The following is an 11,633-nucleotide window of genomic DNA, read 5'->3' on the forward strand; positions in this document are numbered from 1 at the left end:
TCTGTAGTCTTTTTGCTAATATCTTATTTAAGATTTTAGCATCAATATTCATTAGGGAGATTGGTCTCTAAGTTTCTTTCTCTGTTTTCAACCTACCTGGTTTAGGTATCAGTACCATGTCTGTGTCATAAAAGGAATTTGGTAGGACTCCCTCCTTCCCTATTTTTTCAAATATTTTATATAGCATTGGGGCTAATTGTTCTTTAAATGTTTGGTAGAATTCACATATAAATCTATCTGGTCCTGGGGATTTTTTCTTAGGGAGTTGATTAATTGCTTGTTCTATTTCTATTTCTGAAATGGGACTATTTAAGCAATTAAATTAGTGAAATGGAAAAAAAAATCCATAAAGCAAAACAAATCACTTAAAAACTCAATTGGACATATACAAAAAGAATTTTTAAAAAGCTAATGAAGAAAATAACTCATTAAAAATCACAACTTAACAAATAGAAATTAGTGATTCATTGAGACATCAAGAATCAATCAAGCAAACCCCCCCCCAAAAAAAAAAAAGAAAGAAAAAATTAGAAAAAAAAACATTAAATAACTACTTGGAAAAATGACAGACCTGGAAAATAGATCTAGGAGAGATAATCTGAGGATTGTTGGACTTCCTGAAAATTATGATTAAAAAAGGGCCTAGATACTATTTTACAGAAATCATGAGAGAACTGCCCAGATGTAATAGAATCAAAAGGCAAAATAGGCATTGAAAGAATCTAGTCTTAGAGGACTATTTCCTCCTCCGTTAATGTGGGAAGCCTATAATTTTGGAGGTAGTCATCGATTTCACTTAGGTTTTCAAATTTATTGGCATAAAGTTGGGCAAAGTAACTCATCATTTCTCTAATTTCCTCTTCATTGGGGGCAAGTTCTCCCTTTTCATTTTTAAGACTAATAATTTGATTTTCCTCTCTCCTTTTGCTAATCAGATTTACCAGAGGTTTATCTATTTTATTGTTTTTTTTTTCATAAAACCAACTCTTAGTTTTATTTATTAATTCAATAGTTTTTTTATTTTCAATATTAATAATTTCTCCTTTTAATTTTAGAATTTCAAGTTTAATATTTGATTAGGGGTTTTTAATTTGGTCTTTTTCTAAGAGCTTTTTAAGTTGCAAGTCCAATTCATTGATCTTCTCTTTCTCTATTTTATTCAAGTAGGCCTCTAAGGATATAAAATTTCCCCTTATTACCACTTTGGCTGCATCCCACAAATTTTGGTATGATGTCTCATTGTTGTCATTATCTTGAGTGAAATTATTGATTGTATCTATAATTTTCTGTTTCACCCAATCATTCTTTAGGATGAAATTATTTAGTTTCCAATTACTTTTTGGTCTATTTACCCCTAACTTTTTGTTGAATGTAGTTTTTATTGCATCGTAATCTGAACAGAAAGCATTTACTATTTCTGCCTTCCTGCATTTAATATTGAGGTCTTTATGTCCTAATATATGGTCAATTTTTGTGTAGGTTCCATGAACTGCTGAGAAGAAAGTATACTCCTTTCTGTCACCATTCAATTTTCTCTAGAGATCTATCATACCTAATTTTTCTAATATTCTATTTACCTCTTTAATTTCTTTCTTATTTGTTTTGTGATTTGATTTATCTAAATCTGAGAGTGCAAGATTGATATCTCCCACTATTATAGTTTTGCTATCTGTTTCTTCTCACAACTCTCTTAACTTCTCCTTTAGGAAGTTAGATGCTATACCACTTGGTACATATATGTTTAATATTGATATTGCTTCATTGTCTATAGTACCCTTTAGCAAGATATAGTTTCCTTCCTTATCTCTTTTAATTAGATCAATTTTTGCTTTTGCTCGATCTGAGATCAAGATGGTTACCCCTACTTTTTTTATTTCACCTGAAGCATAATAGATTCTGCTCCAGCCTTTCCTCTTTACTCCATATGTATCTCCCTGCTTTAAATGTGTTCCCAGTAAACAACATATTGTAGGGTTCTGACTTTTGATCCAGTCTGCTATCCACCTCCCTATAATGGGAGAATTCATCCCATTCACATTTATGGTTAAAATTACTAATTGTGTATTTCCTGCCATTATCCTCAGATTATGCTTTTCTTTTTCTTGCCCCCCCCAATCCTCTTTCCCAATTTTAAACTTATGGGTCCTACTTGTGCCACTGACCTTCTTAGAATCCCTCCCACCCCCTTTGAATCTGTTCCCCTTTTTTGTACCCTTCCCTTATTACTCTTTTCTTTTTCCCTTTTCCTCTCCCCCTTTTTAATGAGGTGGGAGAAAAAAAAATGAGGTGGAAGAAGATTCTTTGTAAAGCAAATATGTCAATTATTTTGTCTTTGAACCACCTCTGATGAGAGTAAGATTCACAAAATGTTTCTCCCCTTCTCTAGTTTCCCTCAGATATGATAGGTTTCCTTTGCCTCTTTGTGGGATATAGTTTTCCTCTTTTATCCCCCCTTTCCCCTTTTTTCTGACACTATCCCCTTTCCAATTCTACTTCTCTTTTTTAATGTTATATCAGTAAAATCAAATTATACATGTTGTCTTTATGTATGTCCACAACAGAAATACTGTTCTCAAGAATTCCTTTTACCTTTTTCTGCTTCTCTTGAGTCCTATGATTGGAGAGCAAATTTTTTTGTTTAGATCTGGTTTTTTCCTTAGAAACAATTGGAATTCATCTGTTTCATTAAATATCTATCTTTTTCCATGGAAGAAAATGCTCAGCTTGGTTGGGTAATTTATTCTTGGCTGCATTCTGAGTTCTTTGTCCTTTCGGAATATCAAATCCCAGGCCCTTCAATCCTTTAATGTGGAGGCAGCCAGATCTTGGGTGATCCTTATTGTGGCACCTCAGTATTTGAATTATTTTTTCCTGGCTGCTTGTAATATTTTTTCCTTAGTCTGATAGTTCTGAAATTTGGCCACAATATTCCTTGGAGTTTTTATTTTAGGGTTTTTTCCAGAAGGTGTTCAATGAATTCTTTCATTCAATTCCATTTGTTCAATTCTGATTTTCAATGAATTATTTTCTTCACTCACTTTTTTATGTCTTTTTCTAATTGTCCAATTGAATTTTTAAGTGAATTTTGTTCTGTGGAATTTTTTTCCATTTTTGTGGAAATTTTGTTTTGTTTTGTTTTGTTCTGTGGAATTTTTTTTTCCATTTTGCCAATTTTATTTTTTTAGAGAGCTATTTCCTTTTTCCAATTCATTAATTCTGTTTTTCAAGGATTTATTTCTTTATTTACTCTATCTTTAAATGAGTGGGATGACTTATCCAGATTCTCTTGCCAAGCTTCCCTTTCCTTTTCCCATTTTTCTTCTGGCTCTCTTGTGAGAGCCTTTTTAATTTCTTCTATGAGAGTCTTATGTGTTGAGGACCAGATTATACTCCTTTTGAGGATTAATCTGGAGACAGTCTGTTTTTAGTCTCCTCAGGGTTTAAAGTCTGCTCTTTATCCATATAGAAGCTATCAATAGTTAGCGTCTGTTTTTATTTTTTGCTCATTTTGTCAAAGAAGAATCAAAGAAAACAAACCAGCAAAAAAACAAATGCAGTCTGCTTTTTTTTTTTTTTTGGGGGGGGGGGAGATAATATTACGGAGCTTCCTCTACAGACTGCAGGGAGCAGCAGTAAGGCAGTAGCAGAACAGCAATGGCTGCGATGCATCTGTGCTCTGAGACTCTAAGAACGTGCTGAGACATTCAAAGTGGGTGTGACCAGGTCCCGAGAGATCCTAACTTTTCTGGGTTATAGTCTTTACCTCCTGTGTTTATAGCTCCTCTGCTGATCTACTGGCTTACTGCCAAGGCAAAGTAGCTACACTGTGGTAAAAGATCTCCCCTAGAAATGGCTGAGATCACCCTCCACCCCCCCTCAGTCAGCTCTATACTCTCACTGCGTGCTATGCTCTCTCTCACTGCCTGCTTTCAGTCTGCTCCCGATCTAACCATCCCCACCCACGAGCAAAAACAGATCTTTTTTGGCGAATTTCAAGGATGTCTTCTGTTGGGTTTTTTTTTTTTTTCAGACAAGCACTAATTCTGAGGCCTTATCATGAGATAAATTCTGAGAGAAAAGAGGGAGATTAAGTAGATGTGTGTGCCCTCTCCACCATCTTGGCCAGAAGTCTGTAATCATTTCTTTTTGCATCACCTTTAACCTTGCAGAGAATCAGTTCCATGCAGGCAGTTGCAACTTCACAGGAGTCATGGCCTTCAACAATAGTGGAATGTAAAAGTATCACATATTATAAGACAATATTTATATTGTCTTATCTATATCACCCTTCATCTTTTCTGACATAAAACAGAATTTAGCATTTTAACAAATGTAATAATGCCCACTATTCACCATATTTGGTTTTAAGAATATCTTAAATGATCTCTTTTAAATAATCATGTAAAAAGAAAGGAAAGTGGGGCAGCTAGGTGGCTCAGTGGATAGAGCACCAGTCCTGAAGTCAGGAGGACCTGAATTCAAATCTGATACCAGAACTTAATACTTCCTAGCTGTGTGACCCTGGGCAAGTCACTTAACCTCAATTGCCTTGAAATGGTCGCTGTCCCTAACCTGCTTAGGCACTTCTGAGACTGTGAGAACAATATTACAGTTTCAGCTCTACAGTCAGAACTATGTTGCCAGCTCTTCACTCCCTAATGCAGGTGGTATTTTCTGTTTCCATTTGCAGGCACACATAGCCCCCAACTTGATAAACATAAAACTTAAGGAAATATTATCTAACTGCCTGTCTAGGAAAGGAATTTCTTTGTGGATTTTTATATAAATATGTGTCTCTGAAACTGCTTAATACTGCCTTTCCTGTTTTGGTAGGGTTCAGTCGCTAGTTAGCAATAAATCCTCTTAAATTTACATTATTTTGGCTGTCCTGTATTTTCTCTCGCTGGGGTACTTCAGCCTCAGCAAAAAAAAAAAAAAAAAAAAGAAAGAAAGAAAAGAAAAGGAAAACAATCTATTGTGAATTTTTTTGTTGTATTAAACATATTAACATTTGTTCATGATCAGAATGTGTAGTGACATGGTTGATGTTGTTGAATATCTACTATTAGCTGCCATGCACAGATAATTATTGCATATTATTGCATAAGTAAATAATTATAAATTTCTATTCTAATATTCAGTTCCAAACATTACAAGTGAGGTAATTGATATATTAGTTATGTACATGTAAAAGAAAATCTGGCTGGGAGATCTCAAAAATTAGTTTAATATTTAAATTAATATTCATAGATGTATATAGATATATAAGGTGGCTCAGTGGGCACAATAGTAGGACTGAAGTCAAGAAGATCTACTTTCAAATCCAGTCTTAGGCACTTTCCAGCTCTGTAACTGTGGGCAAGTCACTTATCACTGATTGCTAGACAAAAAGTTCTACTGGATCTCCTGGAGAAGAAAATGTCAAACCATTCCAGTACTTTTGCCAACTCTATAAACAGCCATGGTCCATGGAGTCATGAAGATTCAGGTTCCACTGAACAAAAATAAGTGTAAATGTAAATAGATGTGTATGGGTGTTGACATATATATGTGTGTGTACTAGATATAGGTCATTCTTTTTTTTTTTTTTTTTTGGATGTAAATCATTCTTAACCTTTATGTATGGGAACCTTGGTTTGTTTGATTTTTTAATATCAAATGATTTCATATCTCTCATCTCCCTTCTTAACACCTTATGGCAACAACTTCCTGAAATTCCAAAGCAGGATATTGAGGAATGAAAAATACATTGAAGCAGATCCTGATGTCCCATCACTGATGCCACTCAAAGATATCACAACAATCTGAGATATAGGAATCCTGATCGAGTTACCTGATCTATTTTATGGCTATTCTACTCCCATGATTACCTCCCCAAATTCTTATGATTCAGAGTTACTTTCTAGAGAAGTTAAAACACTTTTCCATTACTATTGTTCTTTCCATTTTTACTACTTTTACAGCTCAGCCTATGCTTTGGGAATACCTGTGTCCGCAAGTCCAGCCTTTGGCTTTGAAACCCTGATTCCATTGTTAAACTCTTCTTCACATTACTTATTCTCAATTTACATTTTTTTTTTCATCTTCTAGAAATCACTGAAATCTCACACTTTTCACTTTGACTCTTCTCACTTTTTATAGTTTAGGCTACTACTCCTTTCATACCCCTTTCCATTTACATTAGCTTGTATAGGGATTCTTTACCTTTTTAAATTGTGTCATTGGTCCCTTTGGTAGACTCCTCAGAATAATATTTTTCACAAAATAAAGAAAACAATCATGCCAAAATACTTATCTATAAATATACATATGTATATTGTATACACACACATGCACCACATACACACATTAAAAAGCAAAGCAAACAACAGTTTCTATAATTTCTATAATTTCCAGGTTAAAAATCCTTGGGCTAAGAGTTTTCGGAATATTCCTGCTCTCTATTGAAATTTTGAGACAATCCGGCACACTATGCATAAATTATTATATCTTTAAACATTTTTAATGGGAAAAGGACTAAAATTTCTTTTTTTGGGGGGAGGGGGAGAGGGAGAGAAGAGGAACAGAGGCAATCAAGGTACTTGCCCACAGTCACAGAGCTAGTAAGATTTGAGGACATATTTGAATTTGAATCCAGGGCTGGTACTTTATCCATTACACCACCTACCTGCCCCTAAAGTTAAAAAAAAAAAGAAAAGTTATCTGTATCAGATAAGTTCCCTCTTAGCCTTACCCTGTAGTTTCTCCTTCAAAGTTAAGACAATAAAGTGGCATACTGGTTGGAGGGCTAGTTATGGAATCAGGAAGATATGAGTATAAATCCTTCTTTAGACATTTATTAGTTGTTGCCCTTGGGCAACTTAACTTCTCCATGCCTTATCTAAAATGAAGATTAGACTCAAATGCCTCTAAGATCCCATATAGCTCCAATCTAATATTCTTCTCTAAGTATATCAGATAGGATAGAATTATCTGCTTTAAAATCACTTTTCTTTTATTGTATAGTTTGGGATTACATAGTTAATTAATGCCTGAAGCTGAATTTTTATTTGTCTTTTCCTAGCGAGTGTAGATTCACAGAATTTCTCACTATCCCAACTGCAGGACAATGCTGTAGATCAAATAAGTAAACCAAGACTATGTTCTTTGTACTGGTTTGTGAAAAGTTTGTGAGCTAAGAATGTTTTTTTTAAAACCATTTTAAAATCAAGCTTTATTGTATTTATATAAATGTAAAAATCATTTTTAGCACCAATCATATAAAAACAGGCTTTAATTTGCTGACCCCTACTGTAGAAGTATTTGTGCCTGTAAAAGCTATTTCTGAAGAGTCAGAAATATCAACTTTGATTTAATGTATATATTTGAAGCAACCTTTGGCTTCAAAATTGAGATTACAAACCATTTGAGTTGGTATATATGAAATCAAGAATCAAGAAGAAAACTTCAAGGTGTGTTTTTTTCCTTTCATCTTGGTATATGATAAAACTGTATAGCTATAACTATACTAATGAATTTTTTAAAATCCTTATTTTAAAATTAGAAGCATTAATGGAGATTGAAAATTAGCTATATTACTACTTCTATTATGAAACTATCTACAGAAAAATAAATAGCTACAAAATCACAGAATGCCCTGATAACCTGAGGTTCAGTCTGCCTTTCTATCAGGCTGGAGTTTTAAAAGCCGAGTTACACTCTCATTTTATAGATGAAGAAAATTTGTTTTACAAAAATCAGGAAGTTTCTAAGTTCAGCAAGTAAAACACATGCAGGATTCAAACTAAGGTCTGCTCATATCAAATTATACCCAGGGCTCTTTGTATCAATGTCTCACATTGATTCCTCTTAGTCCCAAATTTTTGACAAATATTTTCATTTTCAGTATTAATTTTCTGTTTAGGAATTAATAGTCAATAGAGAAGTAACTTTGGAATCATGCAAACTTTCATTTAAATCTCACTTCTGATGATGATCATAATAAAAATACTATTATCAATAATAATAGCTAGCATCAATACTATATGCTAGACAACTTAATAAATTTTTCACAAATATTTTCTCATTTTATCTTCTCAACAACCTTGGTTATTTAAGTGCTGTTATTATCCTCATTTTATGTTACAGGAGCCTCCTGTTAGTGACTGCTGGGAATCTACTACTGACCAGCAAAATTAGATTTCTTCATGTGAAAGGATGACAAACAACACAAGGATACTGAGAGGCAGTTGCATTGTCTGTCTCCTCTGCTTTCTTGCTTCCGATTTATTTCATTTCCAATTCACAAGCAACATCTGCATCAATAAACTGCAGCTCCTTTCAAGTATGTTATGATTCACAGCTGTGGGGGCTTTTGAAAAATTGTCCTTGCCCCTTCACACTTAGGTGTGGTTCTTAACAATTTTACATTCAGGAAACTGAGGCAAACAGGGTTAAGTGACTTGCCTGGGATTACATAGCTAATTAATGCCTGAAGCTGAATTTTAATTTGTCTTTTCCTAGTTGCCTATGGACTATGATTCTGCATAAGTCACAAACTTCTAGTAGCCCAGACAACTTTCTAAGACTATAAATGAAATAAAGGTATCACAGAAGATGTGCTTTGGTGGATAGAATTTCGTGGGGTGGGAATTATGAAACAGAGGTAATGTGGTGAATTAAGAGTCTAGCAAAAAGCCATGTCTTTGTTAGCAACCCAGTGTCTAGGTGGGCTGTTAGGAGGGGCATTGACTGAAAAAGACATTTGTTAAACTCAAATGGACTACCTAAATTAATCTACTTATTTAGCGTTATACCAATCAGACTCCCAAAAAACTACTTTGATGAATTAGAAAAAATAACAACAAAGTTCATATGGAAAAACAAAAGGTCAAGAATTTCAAGGGAATTAATGAAAAAAAAAATCAAATGAAGGTGGCCTAGCTGTAAAAGATCTAAAATTATATTATAAAGCAGCAGTTACTAAAACCATCTGGTATTGGCTAAGAAATAGACTAGTTGATCAATGGAATAGGTTAGGTTCAAAGGACAAAACAGCCAATAACTTTAATAATCTAGTGTTTGACAAACCCAAAGACACCAGTTTCTGGGATAAGAATGCATTATTTGACAAAAATTGCTGGGAAAATTGGAAATCAGTATGGCAGAAACTAGGCATTGATCCACACTTAACACCATACACCAAGATAAGGTCAAAATGGGTTCATGATCTAGGCATAAAGAATGAGATGATAAATAAATTGGAAGAGCATAGGATAGTTTACCTCTCAGACCTGTGGAAGAGGGAGGGATTTATGACCAAAGAAGAACTAGAGATCACTATTGACCACAACATAGAAAATTTTGATTATAACAAATTGAAAAGTTTTTGTACAAACAAAACAAATGCAAACAAGATTACAAGGGAAACAATAAACTGGGGAAACATTTTTACAATCAAAGGTTCTGATAAAGGCCTCATTTCCAAAATATATAGAGAATTGACTCTAATCTATAAGAAATCAAACCATTCTCCAATTGATAAATGGTCAAAGGATATGAACAGACAATTCTCAGACGAAGAAATTGAAACTATTTATAGACATATGAAAATATGTTCCAAATCATTATTAATCAGAGAAATGCAAATTAAGACAACTCTGAGATACCACTACACACCTGTCAGATTGGCTAGAATGACAGGGAAAGATAATGGGGAATGTTGGAGGGGATGTGGGAAAACAGGGACACTGATACATTGTTGGTGGAATTGTGAACACATCCAGCCATTCTGGAGAGCAATTTGAAACTATGCTCAAAAAGTTATCAAACTGTGCATACCCTTTGATCCAGCAGTGTTTCTACTGGGCTTATACCCCAAAGAGATACTAAAGAAAGGAAAGGGACCTGTAGGTGCCAAAATGTTTGTGGCAGCCCTGTTTGTAGTGGCTAGAAGCTGGAAAATGAAAGGATGTCCATCAATTGGAGAATGGTTGAGTAAACTGTGGTATATGAACGTTATGGAATATTATTGTTCTGTAAGGAATGACCAGCAGGATGAATACAGAGAGGACTGGCGAGACTTACATGAACTGATGCTGAGTGAAATGAGCAGAACCAGGAGATCATTATATACCTCAACAACGATACTGTTTGAAGATGTATTCTGATGGAAGTGGACCTCTTCAATAAAGAGAGCCTTAATTGATCAAAGATGGACAGAAGCAGCTATACCCAGAGAAAGAACACTGGGAAATGAATATAAACTGCTTGCATTTTTGTTTTTCTTCCTGGATTATTTATACCTTCTGAATTCAACTCTCCCTGTGCAACAAGAAAACAGTTCGGTTCTGCACACATATATTGTATCTAGGATATACTGCAATCCATTCAACATGTAAAGGACTGCTTGCCATCTGGGGGAAGGGGTGGAGGGAGGGAGGGGAAAAATCGGAACAGAAGTGAATGCAAGGGATAATGCTGTAAAAAATTACCCTGGCATGCGTTCTATCAATAAAAAGTTATTTAAAAAAAAAAAAACAATTCAAATGGGCCTCTGTTGCCATGGGCCCTACCTAGTTGAATTCCAAATTAATCCCTGAGGTAAACGAGAAGCACAGATAGGATTTTCTTGTCCTTCCTTATACTAACAAAATTGGTCAGTTACTGTATCCAATCAGAAGACCAGTCTCAACCCCTGAGATTATTATTCTCCTACAAAAGAATCTATTGATATCTCTCTTTTTTTTTTTCTTGCTTTAACTCCTTTTTAACCTTTTATTCTTTTAGTAATCCCCTATTAACTTCTTTAGGAATTTAGCCTGCATTATGGCATAGTGGATTCATTAGGAACTGCCTGGCAGTCTTAGAAAGTGTCTTTACCCTTGTTATAGCTAGTTCAGTAGGACTTTGCTTGTCTTATGGGATCTTCCCCTTTGTGGCAAATTTTGCAAGGAAATTTAATCCAAGGCTTTCCCCTTGTTAATTGCTAACTCCTTTTTGGAACTTAATCTAGCCAGTCTATGATGTAATAATAAAATCTTTGCTTCTTGATTTGGAGATGGTATAAGCTGATGAATTCTTTTGAAACACTTTGCAATACTCACTCCAAACCCCAATATATTTTGGGGTTTCAATACCCAAACTTTAAGATTTGGTGGCCTGTATAGGGAGAGTCCTGAAAACCCCAATATATTTTGGGGTACAGCCCTTCTGTATCCTTGCCCCATCTGGAGGAGCTTATTATAGCAATGAATTCATTGGAAGTGACAACAAAAAATGTTTTACATCATTCTTAGTAATGCCAGTGACAATATTTAGAATATGTTAAATTTTGATCAGAAGACATTTATAAAAGAACCTTAAAAAAAAAAGTGATAATTTTGGAATGGAAGTCATCAGAAAGTAAGTGAATTTCTGTGAAGTGAACTCATTCATAAATGCTACACAGCATAGTTTATAAGCACCAAAGATGGGTGCTTATAAAACTATGTTAGGACACCAATGAAATCTGTATGCCATTCTTGCCTGGACTGGAAACAAGGTTGAAACTGTGTGGGATGAGTGATAGACTCCTTTCCTAAAATAGCTAATCAGAGACATCTTCTGATACAATGAGAAAGCTTTTATTTAATCCCTACAGGGAGAGGACCAGA

Source organism: Antechinus flavipes, chromosome 1 (assembly GCF_016432865.1).
Source record: "Antechinus flavipes isolate AdamAnt ecotype Samford, QLD, Australia chromosome 1, AdamAnt_v2, whole genome shotgun sequence".
NCBI classification, from domain to species: domain Eukaryota; kingdom Metazoa; phylum Chordata; class Mammalia; order Dasyuromorphia; family Dasyuridae; genus Antechinus; species Antechinus flavipes.